The following is a 27,576-nucleotide window of genomic DNA, read 5'->3' as shown; positions in this document are numbered from 1 at the left end:
AAACTGCCTATGTGTCATGTGTAAGTCACATTTTGTTTATGCACTGATCAACTATAATATCCTAAACTGCTTTGATAGCTTGGCTACCAGAAATAGTGCAGCAATGAAGATGGGTGTGAACATGACACTATTCTATCCTGACATAAATTCTTTCTGATGTATGTCCATGGGTAGTATTACTAGATCCTATGGTACTTCTATTTTTAGCTTTTTAAAGCACTTCTATACCACTTCATTCCTAAGTGTTTGCACTAATTTATACTCACACAAATAGGTATAAGGTTCCTTTTCCAACATCCTCACTAGCAGTTGCTCTTGTTTGTGTACTTGCTGATTGCCCCTCTGTCTGGAGTGAGATGAAATTTCAATGTCATTTCAATTTGTACCTCCTTTATGGCCAAGAATGCTGACCATTGCTTCATCTACAGATGTACTTATTTGTACTTCTTTGGAGCTCAGTTCACTCTTTTGTCTCTTCAGTTCAGTTGCCTATTTATTGATTGGATTATTGGTTCTTTGGGAGTTTAGATAATCTTTGTATCTTGATCATTAGTCACTTTTCAGATGTACAGCTGATGTTGTCCTCTGCTCTAGTCTATTAGGCCATGTTTTAATTCTAGATTTAATAAAATCTGTAATAACACCGTTCAAATAACTAAAGGCCTTACACTATGGCTTGATATAGAAAAGCTGGAGGATTTCCATGACATTAAAACCTATGCACACTTTCTTCTCCAGATACCTGATTTTTATATTTAATTGGTTCTAACGCTAGTTTCTTTCCTTTTTTGGCTAGTACCCAAGTTTGAACTCAGGTTTCATGCTTATTCAGTTTCATTGCTCACAGCTGGCTCTCTATTCCTTGAGCCATGCCCCAACTCAGCTTTTTGCTGCTTAATTATAGCTCCTTCTGTAGTCTTTTCTGCCTAGGCTGGCTCTATTCCTTGATCCTCTGATCTCAGCTTCATGGGTATCTAGGCTTAGAGGGGAAAAGCCAAAAGGCTTATCAGTTTCTTTCCTTTTATATCAGTTGCAATGCAAAACAACGTGATTTTCAAATGCTCAGTTTACAAAACTATGTCTATTTTTATTTGTACCTATATCTACATGTATACAGAGAAAGAGAAAAAATTAAGCACATTCCCTGGATAACCATGGCTATGAACATTCTTTACAATAAACAAACAGTATTTTATTTATGTGGTTATGTATGCACGCATGCTTGTATATGTGGACACACACACATATACACATCCACTCACAAAAAAACACATAGACAGATAGACAGACACATAGATTTGAGGCAGGCCTTAGTATGTAGCCTGGGTTGCTCTCAAACTAGTAAACTTCCTGTCTTCTCCACCTAAGGTTTAAATTATAACCTGCCCAATCACACCTCACTAATGTTATTTAAAATGAGTACATTGCTGTCCTCAAATCAAATGGGCTTTTGGTTATTAAGGAAATAGAATATTTAGTGGAAGAAGTAAACATGAAATACCTCCACAACCATATCACAGAAAGCTCATTTTCTGCATCTAAGAGTGTAGTTTTGCACAAACATATGCACTTACCACAGCTGGTCTTTTTCATACATCACAGTCAAATATGCCAATATTAGTGACTGGACTCACTGCCTGGGTGATGTCCCTGAGCTTCTCTTTTAAGGCTACTTGAGCCACATCTCTACTTCTACTTCTGAATTGCTTTTATTAATTGGAGGGTCTCATGGACTTTTCTGCCCAGGCTGGCTTCAAAGCTCTATTCTCAGATCTCAGGTTTACAGGCATGAGCCACCTGTACCCAGCAGCTTTAGATATTTTTATTTACACTGTACCTGGTTATTTGTGGTACTTAGTAAGGTTTTTGTTGTTTGTTTTTGTGCTGGTCCTGTGGCTTGAACTAAAGGCCCAGGTATTTTCCCAGAGCTTTTTCTCCTCAAGATTTGCACTCTAGCACTTGCACATCTCTACTTCAGGCTTTTTGATGGTGAGTTGGAGATAATAATCTCCATGACTTCCCTACCTGGGCTGATTTGAACCATGAGCACAGCTCTCAAGTCTCCTGAGTAGATAGGAGTACAGGTGTGAGCCACAGGTGACTGGCTGATTTAAGTCCTAAGACCTCCTTGAATACTTCCTAATGACCAAGTTTTCCAGTTTGTGGGTTTCAGACACATAGCAGGTTGTAAGGGAGGAATAAGCTGAGTAGAACAAGGACTCCTTGCTCGAGCGCTAATGTGTCAGAAAAAATCTATTCGTAGTGAGCTGAACTATGCTTTTTTTTTTTTTTTTTGTCAGTCGTGGGCTTGAACTCAGCCTGAGCGCTGTCCCTCAGCACTTCAGCTCGAGGCTAGCACTCCACCATTTGAGCTACAGTGCCACTTCCGGTTTTCTGATGGTTTATTGGAGATAAGAGTTTCACGGAGTTTCCTACCCGGGCTGGCTTTGAACCGGGATCCTCAGACCTCAGCCTCCTGAGTAGCTAGGATTACAGGCGTGAGCCACTGTTGCCCAGCTGCTTTTTGGAATGAACTAAATTCCTGTCTTTTTAGTCCCCTTGTTTGTAGAGATCTTCATTTCTTTGGTTTTCAATTCCAAACAATTTAATCTTACAGATAACGAATTCTTTGAGAATTGATCACACAGTAAATGGTTTCCTCATTTGTGTGCCTGTTTTTAAGGTCCTGATATGGGTCTTGTGCCCTGTTGCACAATGGCTCCTCCTTAGATAGGCTTCCTCGGGAGAGACAATGATTGTGCTAAAGGTCTGATAAGTTGAAATGTGTTATGGAGGAGTCTGGGTGGATTCAAATGATTGGAGAAGTTTGTACTGATTTACAAATAGCACTGAGTTAATATTTCTAATGAATGAAATGTAATCTGCTTATTCCAAAGCAGTATATATACTTATTCCAAAGTGTATGTATATTATGTATATATATTATGTATATAATGTATATGTATACACACGTCTTTGAAATAATTGCAAATTTTTATGTTAGAACTATAAACTGAACAAAACTAAAAACTAAAAACTCAACAAAAGTAGAAATTGGTAAGGTTGATATTGCAATTGAGGTAGATTTTAATTTTTCTTACATCACCTTTATCCTCAATTCACACTGAAATTTTCATGATCAATGAAAGTACTTTTCAAATGCTGCTCAATTTTTGTCATTTCAAAATTATTTCATACATATTAGTATAACATGTAGTTTTTTTAAACAATAGTGTCCATGGCAAACAGTGTGATGGCAGGTCTTCAATGTGAACATTCTGATGACCTCTTACCAACATGATAAGATGATTCAGTCTTGCTTTCCACCCTGTCACCAGAGCCAAGAGGTTTATGTGTATGAATAGGTGGAATATTCTCAGGATATTTCTATCTAAAGTCCTGAGAAATGGGAAATCTGTGCTGTTGCTCTGGAGATACATTCATATGGAGCTTCTGAATGTTGCTTTTACATATGGAACTGCTCAGTGTTCATCTATATTCCTCACCTTTTTAAAAATTCTGCAACATCTTCACATATTTTTAAATGTTACCAAATTCAATTAAACTACTCAATTTTCATTAGAAATTTTGCTATGAAACTTTATATTTCCCTAATTTAAAATATTCTGAAAGGAGCTGGGGAAAGAAATTGGAGTGATGATAGACTCATCCTCAGAACTCCACTTTCAGCCTCCAGAAAAGTAAAAAAACACAAGCTCTTCATATTATCCACGCTGGTTTATTATAACAACTCACTCAACAGAACAACAGAATGAACTAAGGGTGAATCAATCACATGTGACTCATTACCAGTGATTAATTCAATATAAAGGAAGCACTGAAGTTATTTTGGGGTTACTCATCCAAAACCAAATGGTTTAGACTCTTGTCTTTATTTACCAACCAAAGAAACCAGAAATGAAGCTGTGACTCAAATAGTAGAGCATTAGCCTTGAGCAAAAATGCTTAAGAACAGTGCCTAGGCTCTGAGCTCAAGCTACAGGACTTGTACCCATACAAAAAGCAAATATATCCCCAAATGTGTGCCTTTCCCTGTTTTCTGAATGTTTCATGAACTTGAGGACAAAAGGTGAAGAGAAAAATTTCACAATTGTGCATGTTTTGTAATAAACAGTGGCATCTTCCATCAGATCTTCTATTCAAACACTGAACTGGAAATAGTAAGTCACTTGTGTTATAACGCATTGAGCGCACATACAGTGGGATACTTTAGTGGAGCAGTGGAGAAATCGAAGCTCTTATGTCCTTGTCTGAAATCATAACAGTCTTTTCCCATCTATGACTCCCCAAACCACCTTGGAGGATGATCTGAGTCCAATCTCAAAGGGCCAGAGTTCTTATTTCTGACTTTATAAAATCACCTTGACAAATTATTCCATATTGTAAAAGACACAAGTCAACAACTTCACTCTCTTAATTACTTCTCAAGCCTGGAAGAAATTAACACCCATCACTTGTGTCCAAATCTTTTGAATAACATTCAAGGACACCATCCACACTCATCACAATAAGAAGATGAGAAATGTTGGCTCAGCGAGTGCCCAATAGGAAATAATGGTTTCGGGCTGGGAAGGTGGCTCAGTGGTAGAGAGCTTGCCTTGCATGCCTGAGGCCCTGGGTTTGATTCCTCAGCACCACATAAGAAAAAAGAAAAAAGCCAAAGTGGCGCTGTGGCTCAAGTGGTAGAGCCCTAGCCTTGAGCTGAAGACCCGAGGGACAGTGCCCAGGCCCAGAGTTCAGGCCCCACAACCGGAACCCCCCCCCAAAAAGGAAAGAATGGTTTCCCATTACACCTAGCTTACTTCTGCCATGAAGAGCTTCTCTGTATAATTTGCAGCAGTTCCTGAAAAGTGTTTTCCTGCATTGGGTTTCTTTGCTGTGAGTGCTGATGCTTACTAAAGCCTGACTTCTGCTTGAAAGATTTCCTCTAATGTTTACATTTACCAGGTCTCTGATACCTGTAGAGATAAGATTTCCAGCTAAATGTTTTTCTACATTTATTATGCTGAGAATTTCTCTCATTTATTTATATGTTCTCAGATGCACTGAGGACTGACACCTGCTTAAAAGTCATTGCACATTTGGTGTATTCACTAGTTTTCTTTTCTCCTGTGTGATTCAGTTCTCTGATGAACACTGAGGTATGCCTTCCAGGTGAAGGCATACCTTTCCACATTTATAACATTCATAAGATTTCTCTTCTGTGTGTTCTATTAACACCAACTCATGCCTTTTTGGTGAAGGATTTTCCACGTTTGTTACGTTCATACGGTTTCTCTCCTGTGTATGTTCTCTGATGCAAATTGAGGTGTGACTTCTTGAAAATTTTTTCCACATTTGTTTTATTCATAAGATTTCTCTCCTATGTGTGTTCAATGATGAGCCATAAGCTGTGCCTTCTGGGTGAAAGACTGCACATATGCTCCATTCATTAGGTTTCTCTCCTGAGTGGGTTCTCTGATGCAAACTGAGTTTTCTTCCAGGTGAACGACTTTCCATTTATTTTATACATACAATTTTTCATGAGTGTGAATTCTCTTATTCTTGTTGAGATGTGAACTCTGGATGAAAGATTTTCCACATTTGTTACATTCATAAGGTTTCTCACCTGTATGAATTCTCGTATGCCAACTGAGGTGTGAACTCCACTTTAAGGTCTTTCCACATTTGTTGCATTCATAAGGTTTCTCTCCTGTGTGTGTTCTCTGATGCGAAGTGAGGGTTGATTTGTGCCTGAAAGACTTTCCACATTTGTTACATTCATAAAGTTTCTCTCCTGTGTGTGTTCTCTGATGCGAAGTGAAAGAAGACTTCTGCCTGAAAGATCTATATTTGTTACATTCATAAGGTTCCTCACCTGTGTGAATTATCTTATGCTTGCTGAGGTGTGAACTCCGGGTGAAGGTTTTTCCACATTTGTTACATTCATAAGGTTTCTCACCAGTGTGAATTCTGTTATGCATGCCAAGGTGTGAACTCCACTTGAAGGTCTTTCCACATTTGTTGCATTCATAAGGTTTCTCTCCTGTATGTGTTCTTTGGTGCAAAGTGAGGTGTGACTTCCCTCTGAAAGCCTTACCACATTTGTTGCATTCATAAGGTTTCTCTCCAGTGTGATTTCTCTCATGCAAAGTGAGGTCTCACTTCGGTCTGAAAGTCTTTCCACATTTGTTACATTCAAAAGGTTTCTCACCTGTGTGAAATCTCGTGTGTCTCTGGAGGTTTGCCTTCCCAGGTGAAGGACTTTTCACATGTCTGACATTCATAAGGTTTCTCTCCTGTGTGTGTTCTCTGATGGACAGTAAGATGTGTCTTCGGGGCAAAAGATTTTCCACATATGTTACATTCATAAGGTTTCCCTCCTGTGTGTGTTCGCTGAAGCAAAGTGAGGTATGACTTTTGTATGAAAGACTTTCCACATTTGTTGCATTCATGCATGCATTCTCATCTTTGGGAGTTCTCTGATGCCTGCTGAGACCTGACTTCTGGGTGGAAAATTTCCTGCATTCCTCATATTCAAAGGGTTTCCAATCTATAGGTGATTGAGGTTGGAAAGTCAAGTCTGACTTATGAGAGAGAGAGTTTGTACATTGCTTATACTCATCGGACTTCTGTGGATATTTGCTCTCAGGTTTTCTAATGTGCATTTCCTTATTGAAAGACTTCTCACATTCATTAAATGTACAAGGATACTCTCCTTTGTACATTTTCTGATGTGTAGTGACTACAGGTCTTACGTAGAATGTTTTTCCACATAAAGTACATTCAGGTGTTTTCCTCCCTCCTTGAAGTATCTCTTGGGCAAGGAGAGCAGACTTATCATAGTCTTCTCTATATTCACTATGGTTATAGGAGGTCTCTCCCATACAGACCCAATTATGGCTAAAGAATATAGTCTCTGAGTTTAATACCTTCCCTTCTCCACCAAATTCAAAATACTGCAGCTCATTTGGACTCGCATAATTTTGACTAAAATACTCTGAATATCTGAAGGATTGTTCAACTACAGGAGACACACCAGTTGTATATGCAGCATGCATCTCATCAGGCTCACTATAGAGAAGCATGTCCTGACACTCAATGAACTCCTCAGTGCTCATCCCTAAAGAGTTCCCATTATTCCTCATCAGCTCAAGCTTATGAGTTGAGCCCAAGTTAAAGTTGTTATCAATCTCACTCTTTCTTCCACTGGGTTACTATTTGTGACTGCTACTTCACAAACACATTCATCTGGACCTTCCTGGCAGGTCTTAATCACCTCCTCCATTTCTTGGACATTTAAAATGTGTCAAAGAAAAAAAAGACAAAAACATAAATGAGATCCAAAGATTCCTTAATGTAAAGATGAAGACATTTTCTCTCATTCTGTTACAGATTTTCAATTATCAAAATAGGAATTAATTTATGATACATGATTTCTCCCTAATATATTAATTAAAAAATAATACTGATATTTAGCAATGGAAAATGTTTTTCTGTGTTTCAGTTTTTCTTTTTATATCAGAAGAAATATTTACTCAAATTATTCAACTAAGTACTGTGAAAGTCTTAAGCTGAACACTTAAAATTTGCCTTTAGTATTCTTGGGATTGTTTCAAATATTGTTTTGTTTGACCATAGGGGAATAGCTGCTTTGTGTTCTTTAATTTTTGGAGACTTGGCCCCTCCGCTGTCGCAGCCGCCTCCCCACCCCCCGGCCCGCCACGAAGCGGTTCACCATGGCCTGGCCCTGCCGAGCCAAGCGCCTCAGCCGCAGGTCGCGCGGAGCTGTGGGCACTGCGGCAGGAGCCGGCGCGAGGCGCTGAGGCGCCTCCGCAGGGCCGGAGGCAGCCACCGAGCGAGCGAGCGGGCGCGTGCTGGCGCGGCGATGTACCCAGAGGAGCGCGGCGCGGTGGGGCTGGGCGAGCTCCATTCCTGGTGGGAGGTGCCGGCCATCGTGCACTTCTGCTTGCTCTTCCGCACCACCTTTCGCCTGCCGGACTTCGAGATCGAGGTGAGAGGCGGGGACGCGCCGGAGTTCTGGAGCAAGGCTGCGGCGGCGTGAGGGTGGGGGCCGGGGCCAGGGCCGCCGGCGAGTGCGGGTGGCGCTCCACGTGCCGCTGGGACTTACGGCGGCAGCGCCCGCACGAGGTCCAGGGCCGCCGGGGAGCAGGGCAGGCGGGCGGGCAAGCGGGCAGCGCCGCCAGCCCCCTTGGGGCCGAGCCGGGGCCGCCTGGAGCTCGTCCGCCCCCAGAGAGGCAGCGGCGGCGGCGACGGGGCCTGGCCGCCAACTCCGGGCGGGGCGGGGGTGGGGGGCTCCTGGGGCCGCGGGGAAAGTCAGATGCCATCTCTTCCCACCAAGCCCGGCCTGAGGTGGGGGTGGTGGGGATGGCGCGGGGCTGGAAACTTGCGCGGCTTTTGTGTTGTGGGCGGTTGTTGTTGTTGTGTTGTTGTTGATGTTGTTGTGTTGATGTTGATGTTCCCCCCCTTCCTGCGCCCGGCCCGGCAGGGGAAGCCGTGCTCCTGGAGCCAGGGAGGCAAGCTCCGGCCCAGGGACCTGGGCGCTGGTGGCCCAAGCTCCCGGGGCACGCCGGACAATGTGGGGAAGTTGCTGGCTGCCTCTGGCAGAGTGGGGAGGGGGAGGAGAAAGAGGAGGGGGAGGAGGAGGAATGAGTGGGGGGAGGGGAGGGAAAGGGGGCTGTGGTACCAGGTGATTTTTCTAACGACTTTCCCTGTTCTTGGTGGGAGCCTGGTCACTAGAATCCGGGCAGCCAAGGCTCACGAGCCTGAAGTCCGCAGGAGGGATGGTTGGATGGATGGATGGATGGATGGATGGATGGATGGATGGATGGATGGATGGATGGATGGATGCATGGATGGATGGTTGGATGGTTGGTTGGTTTGTTTTCTGACAGTTACTCCCGAATGTTCTGAATTTCCTTAGTGGGTCAGCAGAAAAAAAAGACCCTGACAAAGGCCAGCGAATCAGGGCTGCGTCTCTCTATGGAGGCCGCCGGGCCCCGCACCCCGCACCCCGCACCCCCTCCTGGGGCTCCAAGAGACCATGGAGAGGACCCCTGGTCAGGAGAGCCTTTGGAGGGAAACGGCAGGCATCACCGGGTCCCCCTGCCCCCTTTTTGTGGATGGAAAAGAAGAGGTCAACTCATTTCAGCCTGAAGACAGCCATGCTCCCAGCAGTCTGGGAGTGATTTGTCCTGTGTCCTACACGTGTGTGGGTTCTGAGTGTTAGCGGGCTCACTTCCTAAAGAGAAATGCAGATTGTTTGAAGAGGTCAAGTATATTTAAAGGAGAAATGAGAAGTGATTGTAGCTTACACAGTGACTGGTGCAGACACCCGAAGTGACCGTTTCTAATTCTAGTCTTCCTTGGGAGTAACTTTCTTTTCACTTAAAATATATGCAATTTGAAAAACACCTCAGATACCTATTTAGATTCCAACATGTATGCCCTGTAAGTATTCTTCACACTTCTTTTTCTTTGGAGACGTTAGGTAACCTACTTACTTAATGCTCTGGTACTTGTATCTCTATCGTAGATCATGTGTATTTATTTTGATATGCCCCCCTTTGTGTGTGTGTGTGTACGTGTGTGCACGTGTGCGTGTGCACGTGCACGCACACCCACACCCCTGAGCTGCTGCTTTTTTTTTTTTTTGGCTCAAGGCTTGTATTCTACCCCTTAAGCCACAGCTTCATTTCTGACTTTTGGTATTTATTGGAGATAAGAGTCTTCTCACAGACTTTTCTGACCAGGCTGCTTCAAACCATGATCCTCAGATCTCAGCCACCTGAGGAGCTAGGATGATGGGCTATATGGCTATATTTTAAGTAGAGATTTTTTTTTTCAAAAGTTGAGAAATGTTAAATTAGTTGTCTACCAAACTTGACTCAACTGTGAAGAACTGAGGACACTAATCAGTTTGATTCAGTGTAATTGATTCTCATTTTTCTTAGGTAATTAAAAAATATCAAATAGTTTATTGGCCTGACTTTAAGAAAAAGTTTGGCTGGGAATGTGGCTTAGTAGTAGAGTGCTTGCCTAGAATACATGAAGTCCTGTGTTTGATTCCTCAGCAACACATAAAACAGAAAAAGCTGGAAGTGGTGCTTTGGCTCAAATGGTAGAGTGCTAAGTCTTGAGCAAAAGGAAGCTCAGGGACAGTGCCCAGGCCCTGAGTTCAAGCCCCAGAACTGGCAAAGAAAGAAAGAAAAGATTCCTAGGTTAGGTCCTAGGCCCTACAGTGGTAATGTATAGCAACTTGAAAAGATAGAAATGGTGGGCTAGGAAGGTGGCTCAGTGGTAGAGTACTTGCCTTGCATGCCTGAGGCCGTGGGTTCGATTCCTCAGCGCCACATAAGCAAAAAGAAAAAAGCCGAAGTGGTGCTGTGGCTCAAGTGGCAGAGCACTAGCCTTGAGCTGAAGAGCTGAGGGACAGCACCTAGGCCCAGAGTTCAGGCCCCACGACCAGACCCCTCCCCGCAAAAAAGATAGAAATGGTGAATAATACCAGGTAGAAGTTGGATATCATTTCTTCTCTAATGGGGGCTTGAACTCACAGCCTCTCAATTTCTTTCCTCACTGCTGGAGCTCTAACATTTGAGCTCTGCCTCCAGCCTGGCTTAAAAATTTTTTTTGGTGTCATTCTTGTGGTTTGAATTCAGGGCCTGGGTGCTGTCCCTGAACTTTTGTGCTCAAGGCTAGCACTCTGCCACTTGAGTCAAGGCTCCCCTTCAGGCTTTTTGGTGGTTAATTGAAGGTAAGAATCTTACAGACTTTCATGCCCTGATTAGCTTTTATCGGTGATCCTCAGATCTCAGGCCCCAGAGTAGCTAACATGTCAGCCTGGCATGGCTATAGGAGAAAAGAGTCTACCACTTGAGCCACAGTGCTACTTCTGGCGTTTCCTGTGTATTTGGAACCGAGGAGTTGAACCCAGGGCTTCATGCATGGTAGGCAAGTGCTCTACCACTGAGCCACCTTCCCAGCCCGTGTTTTGTTTTATTTTATTTTATTTTATTTTAAAGGAAGCCAGTTTTCACCTGTGGGACAGATCTCTTCCTCTCTTTTTAACTCTTGATCACCTGGCTGAACATTTGGATTTATAGAATCTTCAAGGCCTTGGCTTCTGTTTTTCTTTTTTTTGGGTCCGGTCGTGGGGCCTGAACTCTGGGCCTAGGCACTGTCCCTCAGCTCTTCAGCTCAAGGCTAGCGCTCTACCACTTGAGCCACAGTGCCACTTCCGGCCTTTTTCTTTTTGCTTATGTGGTGCTGAGGAATCGAACCCAGGGCCTCAGGCATGCAAGGCAAGCGCTCTACCACTGAGCCACCTTCCCAGCCCTGAAGAGCTGATGTTTTTATATTGGCATGCTAAAAATATTTTTACTTCGTTAGCAGCCTTGAATATAGAGGATTTCTTCAGGAAAGGCAACATACTTTTTTTTTGCCCTAGTGCTGGGAGCTGGGAGATTGGACACATGGTCTCATGCTAGCGAGGCTTCTACCATTAAACTCCTTAGCCTCTTATCATTTGGAGATTTTTTTTTTTGGTTGATCATGGAGCTTTCCACTGTGGGCCTGGGTGCTGCCCCTGAGCTAAAGGCTAACGCTGTACCACTTTGAGCCACAGCGCCACTTCTGTTTTCTGGTGCTTAATTGGAGATAAGAGTCTCAGAGACTTTTCTGCTCAGGCTGGCTTTGAACTGTGATCCTCATATCTCAGCCTCCTAAATAGCTAAGATTACAGGTGTGAGGCACCAGCACCTGGCTTGGAGATATATCTAAGGACTTCAATGTTTCTGTGCCCTAAATAAAGTGTTTGTAATTATCAGTCCAGAAATCTGTGAGTGTACGGTTAATGATCCTTTGCATTGTTTAATTGTGGTTTAAAAAATAATAACATAAAATTGCCAGGTGGTAGTGGCTCATGCCTGTAATCCTAGCTACTCAGGAGGCCGAGATCAGAGGATAGTGATTCAAAGCCAGCTGGGGTAGAAAGTCCATGCAACTCTTATCTCCAATAAACTATTTTAGAAAAGGGGGGCAGAGGCTAGAAGTAGAGCTTCGACTCAAGTAATAAGAGTCCTGACCTCAAGCAAAAGAAGGTTAGGGATAATTGCCTGAGCCTTGAGTTCAAGTCCCAGTATGGGCACACATACAAATGAATAAAATTATATAAAGCTTGAACATTATAGGAAAAAAACGTAAAAATTTGAAATAACCCACTATCACCCATGAGATTAAAAACTTGTAACATTGTAGCCTATTGCATATTTATAAGTTCCTAAATATATTCACAGTGTATTTGTATCATACAGTAAGTATTTTTTCAGAGGAGACTGAAGTATTCGGGTGGTTAATACAGTGGATTAGTGACACTGAATTAAATCGTTGGCATCATTAAGTACCTACTATGTGCTTTATATAGAAGTAGATAATATCAGTTAGGCTCATAACGGTCCTGTCAGAAGATTGGCAGTTAATAAGTAGATCAGAGCAGGGTGCTGGTGGTTCATGTCTGTAATCCTAGCTACTCTGGAGGCTGAGATCTGTGGATCTCGGTTCAGAGACAGTCCCAGCATGATAGTCCCTGAAATTCTTAGCTTCAGTGTACCACCAGAAAACCGGAAGTGGAGCTGTGGAACAAGTGGTAGAGCGCTGGCTTGTGCTAAAGAGCTGAGGGACACCGCCCATGCCCAGAATTCAAGCCCCAAGACTGACCAGAAAAAGAAAAAACTAGCTCAGAGCCACAATTGTTTGTTTATTTTTTGTTCAGGGGCTTGGGTGCTGTCCCTGAGCTTTTGTACTCAAAGCTAGTGCTCTACCACTTTGAGCCACAGCTCTACTTCTGATTTTGGGGTGGTTAATTGGTGATAAGAGTCGCATGGGGGCTGGGAAGGTGGCTTAGTGGTAGAGCGCTTGCCTTGCATGCCTGAGGCCCTGGGTTCAATTCCTCAGCACCACATAAGCAAAAAGAAAAAAGCCGGAAGTGGCACTGTGGCTCAAGTGGTAGAGTGCTAGCCTTGAGCTGAAGAGCTGAGGGACAGCGCCCAAACCCAGAGTTCAGGCCCCACGACCGGACCCCTCCCCCCCCCCAAAAAAAAGAGTCGCATGGACTTTTCTGCTTAGGCTGGCTTCAGACTATGATCCTCAAATCTCATTCTTCTGAGGAGCTAGGATTATAGGTGTGAGCCACCCGGCTTGTTGCCCAACTTGTATACTATTTAATCTAGCATTGTGTAATTGCTTAATATTTTATTGGTTAGGTTGGCTAAGTTTTGTTGACTCCAAAGAGAAAAGTTAATTGGTCTCTTCTTCAAAGGTTTAGTACTTTCCCCTAACCAAGTGGTCTTCTCAGAAACTAGTGCCTTACTTGATAAGGGAGATTTTTCAGTGGTCTGATCCAAGGGAACTGGAAATGTTCATGTAGAATCATTTATGTAGTTCTTATGGTAGCAGGATAATGAAAATTAATTGATTGCTTTCTTGTATCTTTTAATGAGCTTCTTGCCTTTGAGAACCTAATTTTTAGGTTTGCTGTGTCTCTTTCTAGTTCTTTCTTCTTTTTTGGTTAGTACTGTGGCTTGAAGTCTGGGCCTTGAATCTTAACTAGGCTTTTTTGTTCATGGCTGGCTCTCTATCAGTGGAGCTGGTGAATTGGAGATAAAAGTCTCTTGAACTTTTCTGCTGGTATATCTGGTTAGCTTGTAATCTTGATTCTCAGCCGGCAGTTTCTTGAGTAACTAGGGTTATATTTGTGAGCCACTGGTTGGTGTTGGGCTCTGATTGTGGTTTTATGTGGTTTAAAGTCCCTTACCTAAACCACATGATCACCTGAGTATAATATGCTGAGTCCTGAATGTTATACTTGGTCTTTCCTTGGATTACCTCCTTACTGGGAGCACAAGCCATGAATTTGCACATTAAAATAAGTACTGAATGTGGCTCAGTGGTAGAGTGCTTGCCTAGTGTGCATGAAGTTCTAGGTTCCACTCCTCAGTTCCACATACACAGAAAAAGCCAGAAGTGGTGTTGTGGCTCAAGTGGTAGAGAGCAAAAGCAGCTCAGGGACAGTGCCCAGGCTCTTCAGTTCAAGCCCCAAGACTGGCTCCTTAGTTTTTGCCCACCCCCCTCCCCCCAAAAAAGACTAAAGTTAAGAGGAACTTAAAAATACAATCAACAGTTCCTAAACATGGTGCCAAAGGATGAGCGGTAGATTTTTGAGTTCGTATACTTATACACAATCTGCTGGCAGTATGTTTGTGGTTTAACATTTTAATCAATTCTGAAGGAGGTTCTTCAATCAAAGGTTTAAGAGGCCTCAAATACAGGAAATAATAAGTGAGCCCTGATTAGGGTATTCATTTCATGATGACTAGATTTAGTGGACTGAGTGAGGAAACGTATTTTTTTTTTCCTGGCAGGACTAGGGATCAAGAAAGAAGGTCTGTAGTGTACTAGATAGGCAGGTGCTGTACTGTTGAACTGCACTCCCAGGAAACTATTTTAATTGAAACATACTGGCCTTTGTTTTTGTACTGGTGCTGGGTGCTGCCTCTGAGCTTTTCTTGCTCAAGGCTGGTGCTCTACCACCTGAGCCTCACAGACTTTCCTGCCTGGGCTGACTTTGAACTATGATCCTCAGATCTCAGCCTGCTTTGTAGCTAGGATTGCAGGCATGAGCTACCAGAGCCCAGGTGTCCTGTCCTGTCTTGTCTCTGTCTTTCTCCTCTCTTTCCTCTTTTCCCTCCCTCTCTCTTCCCTCCCTCCCTCCTTCCCTTCCCTCCTCTCTCCCCCTCTCCTCCCTTTCTTTCCTTTTTCTTTTGTGTATGCTGGTACTGGAGCTTGAGCACTGTCCTTTAGTATTTGGCCACAGCTGGCACTCTACCACTTGAGCACAGCTCTACTTCATGGTTTTTGGTAGTTAATTGGAGATGGGTCTCACAGTCTTCCCTGTCCTGGCTGGCTTTGAACTATTATTCTCAGGCCTTAGCTTCATGGGTAGCTAGGATTATAGGCATGAGCCACCAGTACCTGGCCAGAAGATCTTTTTTAAGCCTTCTACTGAAACTGAGTACAGGGGCAAGATCATGTTTCTTCTCTCTCTTGTGCTTGTTCTCTCTCTCTCTCTCATTCTCTTCCTCCCTCCCTCCCCTCCTGTCTCCCTCCCCTCATCTCCCTGACCCCTCCCCTCTCTCCTGTCCCCCTATCCCTGAGCTCTTTTGCTCAAGGCTAGCTGTCTTCCACAAGGTGCTAGTGGCTCACACCTGTAATACTCAGGAGGTTGAGATCTGAGGATCAAGGTTTGAAACTAGCCCAGGCAGGAAAATCTGGGAGATTCTTACCTCCAGTGAACCACCAGAAAACCAAAATGGTAGAGCTCTAGCCTTAGGCAAAAAAGATCAAGACAGTATGGGAGGCCCAGAGTTAAGAAGCTTCACAATTGATTTAAAAAAAAAAAAGTCTCCTGGACTCTCCTGGATGAGGCTAGCTTTGAACTGCCATCCTCAGTTCTTAGATTTCTGAATAACTAGGATGATAAGCATGAGCCACCAGCATCCAGCTGAGTTCCTATTTCTTTGGTTGTTGTTGTTGTTGTGGTTAATCTTGGGGCTTGAACTCAGGACCTGGGACACTGTCTCTGAGCTCTTCAGCTCAAGGTGAGCGTTTTACCATTTGAGCTCAAGGTGAGCATTTTTACCACTTGAGCCACAGCACTACTTCAGGTTTTCTGGTGGTTCCTTGGAGATCAGAGTTTCATGGAGGGGCTGGGAATGTGGCTTAGTGGTACAGTGCTCGCCCAGCAGGCTTGAAGCCCTGGTTCACCTCCTCAGTACCACAGACAGAAAAGCTGGAAGTGGCTCTGTGGCTTAAGTGGTAGAGTGCTAGCCCTGTGCCAAAGTTGTTCAGGGACGGTGTCCAGGCCCTGAGTTCAAGTCCTAGGACTGGCAAAAATAAAAGTCTCATGGACTTCCCTGCCTGGACTGGCTTTGAACTGTGATCTTCAGACCTCTGACTCCTGAGTAGCTAGAATTACAGCAGGGAGAGTTGATGTTTCTTTCAGCAAATATTTATAAAGCATCCTTTGTGTGTTAGGCAGGCCGAGTAGGTGCTGTTGTGAAACTTGTAAACACAACACAAAAATAACTGCCTCCTTTTTTGTGGAATGAGCCAGATAATAAGCAAATCAGTAAGTCCTGGATGAAGTCTGTCAATGGGTTGTAAGATATAAAGCCCAGCGGGGTACACGGAGCAAGGCCCATCCCTTAGTCACTGTAGTTTAATTTATGGTGCTGCTCCTCACTAAAAGGTGTATCTGGCCCAAAATAGCATTGCTGAGGAAAGAATCACAAAGATCCTGAGCCTGTTCCTTTTTTTTTTTTTTGCCAGTCCTAGGCCTTGAACTCAGGGCCTGGGCTCTGTCCCTGAGCCGCTCTCTGCCACTTGAGACACAGAGCCGTTTTTGGCCTTTTCTGTGTATGTGGTACTGAGAAATCAAACTCAGGGCTTCATGCATGCTAGGCAGGCACTCTACCCGAGCCACCTCCTCGGCCTAGACCATTGCTCTTTTAACAGTAAGAACTACTGAGAAAGACACTGAGCCCATGTTTTCGACAAATGTGGACTAGTGTTTGCTAGAGGCTAATATGAAGACAGAACAACAAAAAAGCAATGAACAGCACCCAGTGAAAAATGAAAATATGAGGGTGGGTGACATCGCTCTCTGGAGAGGTCCCAGTCTCATACATGAGGTTGCAGCACGGAGGATAGGCAAGCCACAAACTAGACCTGGGTTTTATTCGTGGTTCTATGTATGAGGATCTCAAATACAACAGAACAAAGAGGAGTGAAAGAAGGGCAAAAGATAGTTTTAAGACATTTGTCCTCCAGAATTGCTCACAATTTTAGGTCTAATTGAGGAAAAGGTTAATCTTTAAGCCTCGGAAGCTATTTTAAAAGTAATTTGGACATTGAACAGAAAGAAGAAAAATCCCTAGTTCAGATGCACCGAGGATGGATTTGTAGGTTTCATTTGGTAGAACGTTACTTGGTGGTAGGGATCCTGACCAGGGTTCTCCACCATGCTTGTTATGGCTCAAAAACACTCTTAAAATCATGGAATTTTGGGTCTGTGAAATACCTAGAGTTCATCTAACATAAAATTCTTGCACGGATGAGCCATCTGAAACCCAGACTCAATGGCAGAGAGATGACCTGCAGTCCAGTTGTGGTTCCTTTTCAGAGTGAGCTCAGGGACAGGGCATGTGGCAGAATGGTCGTGTGTGACGTGAGCCCTGAAAGAAGGGTGTGTGTTACACCAGCTAGATGGAAACCCCAGTTGGCTGGTGGCACCCCCCCCTTCCCCCGCCTCTCTGCGCTGCACATGCGTGTTTCTTGTGCTTGTCCAGTCTTCATTCTGGACCTTTTAGCACACCAGGAATCTAGCCCTGAGCCTCACCTGGTCACAGGGCAGATGGTCGCTTGTACTGAGCCACCCAGTTGTATTTTAGGCTGTCCTGATAGTGTTCCACAAAATTAAGCAAGACAGAATTCACATCCATGTAAAAGCAAGCCAGATGCCAACATGAGATGTCCTCGGGGGTGGGGGACTGGTGCACACCGAGGAGCGTCCCTGGCTCTACACAACAAAACAGTGCTCCCCCCCTTCAAACTCTTCAGTATTCACATTTAGAGAAATTGAAGGAAGTTGCGAGGCTTCCAGATTTGCATGCTGTCAGCGGTTGTACAGGTCAGTAAACCTGGGAAACAGATATTAGGTTTTATTCTTTTCTTTGGTAATCATTAAAGAAGCATGTTTTGGAGCAGTAGGGAGGGAGATGTGAAGCTGCCTGACTCTTTCTATAAAGGCCTCTGAGGCAGGCTGGCTGCCATTGCCCACCAGCACTCTTGTCAGCCCTGGAGCGGGTGCCCTGGTGGACCTGGGAGGGGGCTCAGCTCAGCTGCAAAAGTTCAAGACTTGAGTTGGAGTGTGTGTGTGTGTGTGTGTGTGTGCGCGCGCACGTGTGCATGCACGTGTGGTGGTGGTGATAATATGTGTTCCAGACACATAACACATTCATTTTCTCATCAGTTTCAAAATGACAGAACTCTAATAATCACTCATGATTTCTTGAATGTTGTTGGGTTTCCAGGCAAAGATACCAAGGTGGTATCTACCATGGGTAGATGGTTTCTAAAGAGGATGGCATTGTGGTGGTGACCTAGGCAGCCTAGTGTACTTGTGCGAAGAGTTTGAGCTTCTTGAGGGAACATATTACAGAACATCAAGGCAGTGTTTTCCTCTTACCCGTGGCTCTTGTCTTTTTTGGAAGCACCTATCACCTAGTCTTGTCTGGGCTATTTCATTTGGTACTTACAGATGAAGGCCATAGGCTTGGTGCTGAGTATTGAATCCAGGGTCTTGCAACTGCCAGGCAAGCATTCGCCCTCTGAGCCACAATGCTGTTCTCTCTGTCTCAGCTGGGGTTAAGTCTTGAACCCCCTGCCTTTGTTTTCTCTTCACTCCATTGTTGTGTTCTTCTCCTGATGTCCTGGGACTTGCTTTGGGGTTGGTGGAGGAGGGGTAGAATTCTGGCCTGCATTAAGATGCTAAAATCCTAGAATTTGTGTAAATAGCCTGTGAAATCAGTTACTTTCACAGCCAAAAGCAGTGTTTTCTTCACAGAGCAAGTGACCCCTTAAGGTAATGCTCTTGTGTGCTGTGTGGTATTTATGTATGCTGACTTGAAATTAGTATACAAAACTAGATGGAGGATAGTATTTATTTTCTTGTTTAAAGTTCCTGACACCATGCGACCTTTATGAAGTTTACATGATGTCACTTTCTTGTAAATCTTACACTGCAGTGGACAGCTTGTAACCTTGACAGGCAGCCCACATTCCTTAGGCAGGTTTTCTGGAGTAATTGTGTGACTTGGCAGTAGGTAACCTGAACCTAACGTTATAGCAGACTGCGCCTGGTCTTTCATGCCCCTCCGACCATCCATAACATCCCCCCACCCCCCAAAAAAAGTGAAAATAGGGGAGTGATGGGGCCATGATGATCCTTTCTTCATATTTTAATGTTAAACTTTAAAGTCACCTCCAGATAATTCCCTCAGAGTAACTCACTTAAAATTGAGAAACTTTTTAAGCTGGCTTGTTTGCTGTGTTTTCCCCTTCTGACCAGTCCTTTTTAATGACTACCTTTTACTCGAGTGTTGGTTCTATTAGGCACAATAAATAGCACACTAGGGATGGTGGATTTGCTTGACAAAGTCTGTTAAATTAACAGATCTACTTTAAATCCTTTCTTCCATTTCCATTTTGTGTGTTCTCTTTTCCCGAAAGGTTTTTTGTAAATAATCCTACTTATGGGTAAGAATTTTTTTATTTCCTGGAGTCGTTTGGTACACCTTTATGGAGGGAAAGGTGTTCAAAGATTTCTCAGGTTGCCATAATGAGAAGTTTCCCACTCCTAGACTGGTACTGATTTGAGTGAGTATCTTACACATGTACTGATTTTTATCTATTGTTTCTGACCTTTCTTCTCAATCCCCATGTGTTACAAACGGCACAAGCTTGCATCATGCTGGGATCAGGAGGGAAAAGGATCTACTTGACAGCCTCCTGACTGGAGTTTTCATGTTAGTGATGGATAGATACCATCTTTATTCCTGTACTTCCATTTCTGTAATATGCAACTTTTTTTTTTTGGTCAGTTCTGGGGCTTGACTTGAGGGCCTGGGCACTGTCCCTGAGTTTTTTGTTTTTTTTTTTTTTTTTGCTCAAGGCTAACTCTCTACCACTTGAGCCATAGCACCACTTCCAGGTTTTTCTGTGTATGTGGTACTGAAGAATCAAACCCCAGGCTTCATGCATGCTAGGCAAACACTCTAACCACTGAGCCACCTTCCCAGCCAATATGCAGCTTTTTAAAGTAAAAATGGAATTAAAAAATCTTTCTCTTGTGCTCACTTACCTTGCAATGCATGAGGCCGTGGGTTCGATTCCTCAGCACCACATAAGCAAAAAGAAAAAAGCCGGAAGTGGCACTGTGGCTCAAGTTGTAGAGCGCTAGCCTTGAGCTGAAGAGCTGAGGGACAGCGCCCAGGCCCAGAGTTCAGGCCCCACATCCGGACCCCCCAAAAAAAATCTTTTCCATTCTTTTCATTATTAATGCTAAAGTTGTACGGATTATTACTGTTGCCTTGGGAAATTTATCAAGAAGGATCTGTTACAATATAGTAGAAAACCCATGTTATATCTATAAAGCAACCAGTAGCTCAGGGGGAGGCAATGATGATGAGTGAAGAGCTTCCGGGACTCAGGGGTTCATGGTGTGCAAGTTAGCAAAGCTGGCCGGATCAGAGTTATTTCCTTATTCAGACCGGTAGAAAAAGAGGTCGAGAGAGAGAGACCACAGAGGCATTGCTGTAGTAAGCCTTGCATATCAGCTCGCTGTTAGTCATGTTTCTTCAGGTAGTGGGAAAACTTATAAAGTTCTAGACTAAGAACTCTTGTGTGCCCTGTGTGTAGGTTAAATCTAGCACTGGTTGCTGGGCCAGAACAGAGTGAAAGAAGATCGTCAGAGTAGGAAAGGTCATTTGCCATTGAAACACTGGGTAGAACTAGATGATCGACCCTGTGCACATTGAACTCAGAAGTGTATCAAGTATGATTTTTCTGGCTGCAAATAATAAAATGTCAGTAATCACTGCAGATTCTTCTCTACCCCTAAGCTCCTGGTAGGTGTGGTGGCTCAGTGATGGAAGTCAGTAAGTATTCAGATAAGAGCGATTCTGCTTGGCTCTGCTGGGCTCCGGTGTCTCATGCCTGTAATCCTAGCTACTCAGGAGGCTGAGATCTGAGGATCACTGCCAGGCAGGAAAGTCTGTGAGACTCTTATCTCCAATAAACCACTAGAAAACCGGAAATGGTGCTGTGGCTCTAGCTGTGGAGTGCTCGTCTTGAGATGAAAAACGTAGGGACAGTGCCCAGGACCAGAGTTCAAGCCCCACGACCGACCAAAAAAAAAAAAGTGATTCTGCTCCCCATCACAGGATTGGTATTGCTGAGTAATAAGAGAGACACAGGAGAAAGACAGTGGAAAACACCCATTGGGCATTGAGGGGTCAAAGATGACTTGAGGAAGGGTATTTGAGTCACTGTGGCACCAGAGGAAAGGAGGGGAGGGCTAAAACTTCTCTTTGGAAAGAACTCACTCTGGGAGCAAGTTTGGGAAGGTGTTGAACTTTTTCTTTTCCCAAAAAAACACCAGAAACAGCTGAATTAGTTCCATTTCCTACATAGTTAGCATTTTGGCAGACTGAAGAGTTCAATTGTAGGGTCCCCTTCCTGAAGCCAGCCGGGGCAGGAAAAATCCATGAGACTCTTATCTCCAGTTAACTACCAGAACAAGCCGGGAGTGGAGCTGTGGCTCAAGTGGTAGAGCAGCACTAGCCTTGAGCACAAAAAACTCAAGGAGAGGGCTGGGAATGTGACCTAGTGGTAGAGTGCTTGCTTAGCATGAATGAAGCTCCAGGTTTGATCCCTCAGTACCACATACACAGAAAAAGCCATAAGTGGCACTGTGGCTCAAGTGGTAGAGCGCTAGCCTTGAGCTGAAGAGCTGAGGGGTAGTGCCCAGGCCCAGAGTTCAAGCCCCATGACCGACCAAAAAAAAACAAAAACAAAGAAAAACAAAAACCAAAAACTGAAGGACAACAGGCCCTGAATTCAAGCCCAAGGACCAGGCATACAAACAAGTACAGAGCTGTGTGCCCTTTCCTAGCTGGCTGCCCAGGCTGCTGTGTGTATGTGGGGAATGTTTCATACGGTTTAAAGGGAAGCACCATAGGAAGTATAAGTCCACAAATAATACAAATGTAAAACTGCATACAGTCCTTCAGGTGCTAGTAATTGATGAAAGGGAAAAGCCTTACGCTGTAAAGGCACAGATAATGTGCTGAGCAAAATCTGGGCTGGGCTTTGAGAACAGAAGTTGTCTGGGTGTAAGATGACCTTACCATAAAATCAGCCAGCCTTTGTTTCATATAGATGGGCTATCAAGATACAGAGAAGCCAGGTCTCTTCTGACAGAAGTACAGATACAAGGTGATTGGCACCGTCTAGAGGCAGGAGTATTTTTCTCACTCTGGAAAAGTCTGTGTGTGCTGACGGCAGAGGCCAGGGGTAGTGCCAGATATCTTACAGTCCATAAAGGCAGCCCTCCAAAACACAGAACTCTGACTCAGATGCCAGCAGTGATGAGCTTGAGAAACCCTGTTCTACAATACTCCTGTCTGGAGTTTGGTTAGAATGTGAATCTCCCGAGCTGCTCCCAGCAATTTATACAATCTAATTGCATCATCATCATCATCACCACCACCATCATCACCATCATCGCCAGTCCTGGGGCTTGAACTCAGGGCCTACACACTGTCCCTGAACTGCAATTGCTCAAGGCTAGCTCTCTACCACTTGAACCACAGTGCCACGTCCGGCTGTTTCTGTGTGTGGGATGCTGAGGAATCCAACCCAGCTTACTTACTTCACCTGAAGAAGCTGCGTGTTGGTGGTACGCATCATCTCCCAGTTAGTGCAGTACTATTGGGGCCCAGGTACAAAACCAGGCAGCAAGCAAGAACCAGATATAAGTAGCACAAATGAAAAAGGACTGAGATGTGGAAGCTAGTGTACCTGCCCGGCAAGCATGAGGCCTTTGAATTCAATCCCCACTCCCATCACCATAAAAAATTAAAAGTAAATGAAGAGAATAGTATTTCCCACCCATAAGCTTCAGTCATTACTGATATCTCTTATTTATGGTCACCAGGCTTAAAATAGCATTCACATCTCACCTTCTCCCTGTTTTGCCAACTCATTTCTTCCTGATTTTTCTCTTCAGTTTGTCTGTTTTCTCTCGAAAATGGTTCTCTAATAATATGGGTCCTATCAGCAGGGATCTTATCTCCTTCACACTTATATCCACAGAATCTGTCTGTCATCTTCTCTGTATGATGACTCAGAAAATATTTACTGACTGACTGAATGAATGAATGAACAACTGAAAGAAATAATTTCCTAAAAGCAGAGCTGTGATCACTGTGGGTGTAGGTATATGTCTGTGATCCCAGCGCAGTTAGTAGGGAAGTTGAGGCAGGAGGGTTGTGAGTATGAGCTTCACCTAGGCTACTACATAGTGAATTCTAGTCCATGTAATGAGACCTTGTCTCAAAGCAAGAAGCAATAGCTGGGCCCTGGTGACACATGCCTGCCTATAATCCTAGCTACTCAGCAGGCTGAGATCTGAGAATTATGGTTCCAAGTCAGCCCAGGCAGACAAATCTGTGAGAGTTCTATTTCCAAATAATAGGCAAAAAGCAGAAAGTGGAGGTTTGTCTCAAGTGATAGAACGCCAGTTGTGAGCAAAAGAACTGAGTGAAAGGCCCTGAGTTCAAGCCCCAGTACTGATAATGCACATGTGTGCTTGTATGTGCTGGTGTGCACATGCATACACAGAAAAACAACAAAAACCACCAGGAACTGCAGGTTGTATATATTGATTGATTTTATCTGAAACAGTATCTCACGGTGTAGCCTACGCAGTCTTTGAAAACTTGAGGTTGTCCTGATGGATTGAGTAGCCCTACATCCCATCTCTGCCTCCAGCTCTGGGGTTGCTCATACAGTGACGTCATTGCTGGACTCTCACTTGACGTTAAATGCTCTTTATTGTGTACAGGCAACTTCAACACGTTCTGGAGTCCGGCAGACAGTAAGAGACGGAAAAGATGTTAGAAATAATTTGGGTTTAATGTACAGCTCACACAACATATCGTGGCTTGAATTGAGAATAGAACCAGGAGAGAGCCAAGCCTAGCAGCAGAACAAAGATGGCCTAAAATGATAATTTTAGGCTCGGTTCCGACCGAGTATTGTACTCTAAAGTGCCTTGCATGGTACTTTTGCTGTTAAATACAGAGTAATGTTTTAGGATTTAAAGAATAATGTGGAAACATTGTTTAATTGAGAATAATATTATATTTATTTCTGCCTTATGGGAAGGAGCTAGGTGCAGGACAAATCTTGGTTACTGGTGCAATGGGTATATAAAAAGATTTCAGAATGGAACAGATGAGATGGAGGGAATTAACAGAAGGCTGCAGATGGTGGCTTAATGCTTTGGAACAAGTCCATCAGTCCCTGCTGTCCAATCTAGTGTAAGGGTCCATCTGGAGCTCCCCTGAGCGCAAGGATGTGATGCAATGCACATCGGATGTGAGCGTAGGTTTCCCTGCAAGTCATTATTACCGTCGATCACATACTTGAAATGTTAGCTGTAAGACAAGATAGGGAAATCTGAAGGCTGACATTAGGCTCTCCATTTATCTTGTAAATTCCAGACCGCTGCTAAATACATGTCAAAATTTAAAACAGCCTTCTCTTGAAAAAGAAGTTCATTAGAAACTTGTCAAGGTTGTGGCAGGTTGTGAAGGCTGATGCAGGAACAAAACAATGTTGAGAAAACAAAAGCAAGACATCAGTGGAGGTTTATGGTTAGGTTGAGTCTGTAGAGAAGGCAGGGCCCATGCACATGCAGGTGTGTGTCGCATGGCAGTGCTGTGGTCCAGACTGGCCTGGTGGTGGTCTTGCTCCACTGGGCTGGTACTCTACCACCACCAGCTACAGCCAGCTTTTGCTCCCTATTTGGAGATCCAGTCTAAGTCTTCTCTCTGATCTAGCTTTGAACCGAGATTCTCTCATCTCTAAGTAGCTAGGAGTTTTTGGTTGTCAATGGATTCATTGCTTTGGTTTGGAGCTCAGCCACTCGAACCATACCCACTCTTTTTCGGGTTAATTTAGCAACGGTCACCGGTATTTGCCTGCCTGCTGGGGACTGGCTCCGTCCTCAGATCTCAGCCTCCAAGTCGACTGGATTATAGATGTGAACCACCAGTGTTGGCTAGTACTGGTGTTCTTACCTATTATAACTAGAAATGTGGAGGCGTAAACATTGGCTTCTGCAAAATACAAGTACTGGGCCTCACCATTGGATCTTAACAATGTGATTAAGTTTGTAACATCCCCTCCCTTTCTCCCTCCCCCCTCTTTGTAGTGCTCGGAATGGAACCCAAGGCCTTCTGCATATTAAGTATACATTCTCCTACCAAGCTACATTCCCAGCCCCTGATGTTTAGTTTCTGAAATGTGCCTACTGACAGTTTTTTTGGTTTTTTTGGTCGGTTGTGGGGCTTGAACTCTGGGCTTGGGTGCTGTCCCTGCACTCCTCAGCTCAAGGCGAGCACTCTACAGCTTGAGCCACAGTGCCACTTCCGGTTTTCTAGTGGTTTATTGGAGATGAGAGTCTCACAGACTTTCCTGCCCAGGCTGGCTTTGAACTGTGATCCTCAGATCTCAGCCTCCTAAGTAGCTAGGATTACAGGTGTGAGCTACTGGCGCCCGGCTACATTGTCTCTTATTTGGGGCGTAAGGAATTCTAGTATGATGGTCAGTTAACTCATTTAGTACTCACTTGTACTGGTGCCTACAGAACGTGGAGTCTTTCCATGCTGTCTAGACTGGCAACTTGAATTTCTAGGTTGGAGTGACCCTTCTGCTTTGGCTCTTGAATAGCTGGGACTACCGACGCATGTCATAATGCCTGACTAAAGGTACAACTTAACTGAATTTTGCCAGTCCTGAGGTTTGAACTCAGGGCCTGGGCACTGTCCCAGAGCCTCTTTGTTTGTTTGTTTGTTTGTTTTTTGGGGTCCAGTCATGGGGCCTGAACTCTGGGCCTGGGTGCTGACCCTCAGCTCTTCAGCTCAAGGCTAGTACTCTACCACTTGAGCCACAGCACCACTTCCGGCTTTTTTCTTTTTGCTTATGCGGTGCTGAGGAATCGAACCCAGGGCCTCATGCATGCAAGGCAAGCTACTCTTCCACTGAGCCACCTTCCCAGCTCCCCCCTCCCCCAGAGCTTCTTTTAGCACTCTAAACCACTGGAGCCACAGCGCCCCTTTGGCTTTTTCTGTGTATGTGGTACTGAGAAATTGAACCCAGGGCTTCGTACATGCTAGGCGAGCACTCTGCCGCTGAGCCACAGTTCCATCTAGCTTTTTTCTGGTTAATTGGAGGTAAGGCTCTGATTTTAGGTGCTTTGCCACTCGCGTCTCACTCACGTCCCGGGCTTGATAAAGCTCTTGCCTCCTTTTTAGACAAACCCTCCTGGATGAAGGAGACATCTGTCCTGCCTACCATGCTCACGCTCACACCCCCCACACATGCAGACAGGCTCCAGCTCCAGGAGCTCTGGAGGCCCTCCTCCCCCAGACTTTGATCTGTGATCCTCAAACCACTGCCAGGCCCCCAGCGCCCAGCTCACGTTCTGTAGCAGAGCCTTCCCAAGAAACCATGCAGGTGGGTTTCTCCAGAAGTGACCCTGCCTCTCTGCACCTGAGCTCCCTGCTCCTCCTGCATGTCTTCTCTCCCTTCCTCATCTGGCATGTGTATCCTAGCCCCTTGTTCTTCACAATCCTCCAGCAGTCAGTTTACTCTCAGCCCTGGTAGTTGATCACATTTGGTTGTCTCTGGCCGGCTCCCTCTTCCCTCACTCCCCAGCTCCTGTCTTCAAGCTGTGATTGATTAGCCTTCCCTGTTACTTGGCCTGCTCTCTGGGCAAGGCTGCTGCTTCAGATTTTAATACCCGGGATTAAAAACCCCACGCCTGCATGATACCGTGTGTTGGTATTAGAGCTTCAAGTCAGGGCCTCACACTCTTGCTTGGCAAGGCTGGCACTCTACAACTTGAGCCACACCTCCACTTCCTTCTTCTTGCTTGTTAATTGAGGATAAGAGTCTGATGGACTTTTTTGTCGGGGCTGGCTTTGAACCAGGATCCTCAGATCTTGGCCTCCTTATTTGTTAGTATTTTAGGTGTGAGCCACTGGCGTTCAGCTGAGTGTCCTATCTTAAGACTGTTGTGTTACTCCTTAGTGTTACAGGTGAAAGAAAGTATCTGTTTTGGGAGAGGGCTTGAGGAGGAGAGGGACCATATGGGAAGAAAGGGGTATGAATACCTGTTTAACTTGAAAAGAACATACTGAGCACAGTTCAGAATGACTTCCCATTATTGAAGTTGTGGATGTGAAAACTCACCCACAGAGCTGGATAGGTGATCTAGTTTGGGAGTAGGCCCGATGTATTATTAGTTGGTGAAATGGAGTGTACATTTTCATTTTAAAAAACCCAGACACTCATTAGCCTCCATGGGATCTTGTCATGAACCACCATGAATCAGAATTAGAGCTTACTGATTCTTCAAGGGATGGGAAGGACTCATTTTTTTATATAAACTTTCCACAAGTTTTTTTTCCCTTCAACATCAGACAACCAATTGAAAACTTAAAAGACAAAACTGTAGACCAGATCTTACGTTTCTGCTTGCTAGTCTCTTGCAGTCTCTTATGCGTCGGATGACTCTGATTAGTTGAACAATAAAATCTCTTGAAGTTCTGAGATTCTGTGATTAGGAATGCCAGCTCATGAACCGGA

The 27,576-nt window shown here is 44.4% G+C and overlaps 1 long non-coding RNA gene across 1 annotated transcript; it reads right to left on the bottom strand.

The window, feature by feature from the left end:
* Window positions 1-448: 448 nt before the first annotated feature.
* Window positions 449-24,114, bottom strand: LOC122126973. The gene is made up of 3 exons (XR_006151053.1): window positions 24,104-24,114; window positions 11,070-11,079; window positions 449-533 (listed from the first exon to the last, which is right to left on the bottom strand). It is a non-coding gene; the product is annotated as an uncharacterized LOC122126973 (long non-coding RNA).
* Between the last annotated feature and the right edge of the window lie 3,462 nt (window positions 24,115-27,576).

This window comes from Dipodomys spectabilis, unplaced genomic scaffold (genome assembly GCF_019054845.1).
Source record: "Dipodomys spectabilis isolate Male_0828 unplaced genomic scaffold, ASM1905484v1 ptg000295l, whole genome shotgun sequence".
Lineage (NCBI taxonomy): Eukaryota > Metazoa > Chordata > Mammalia > Rodentia > Heteromyidae > Dipodomys > Dipodomys spectabilis.
The sequence above is the reverse complement of the archived record's forward strand: the minus strand, read 5'-3'. Positions and strand labels throughout refer to the sequence as shown.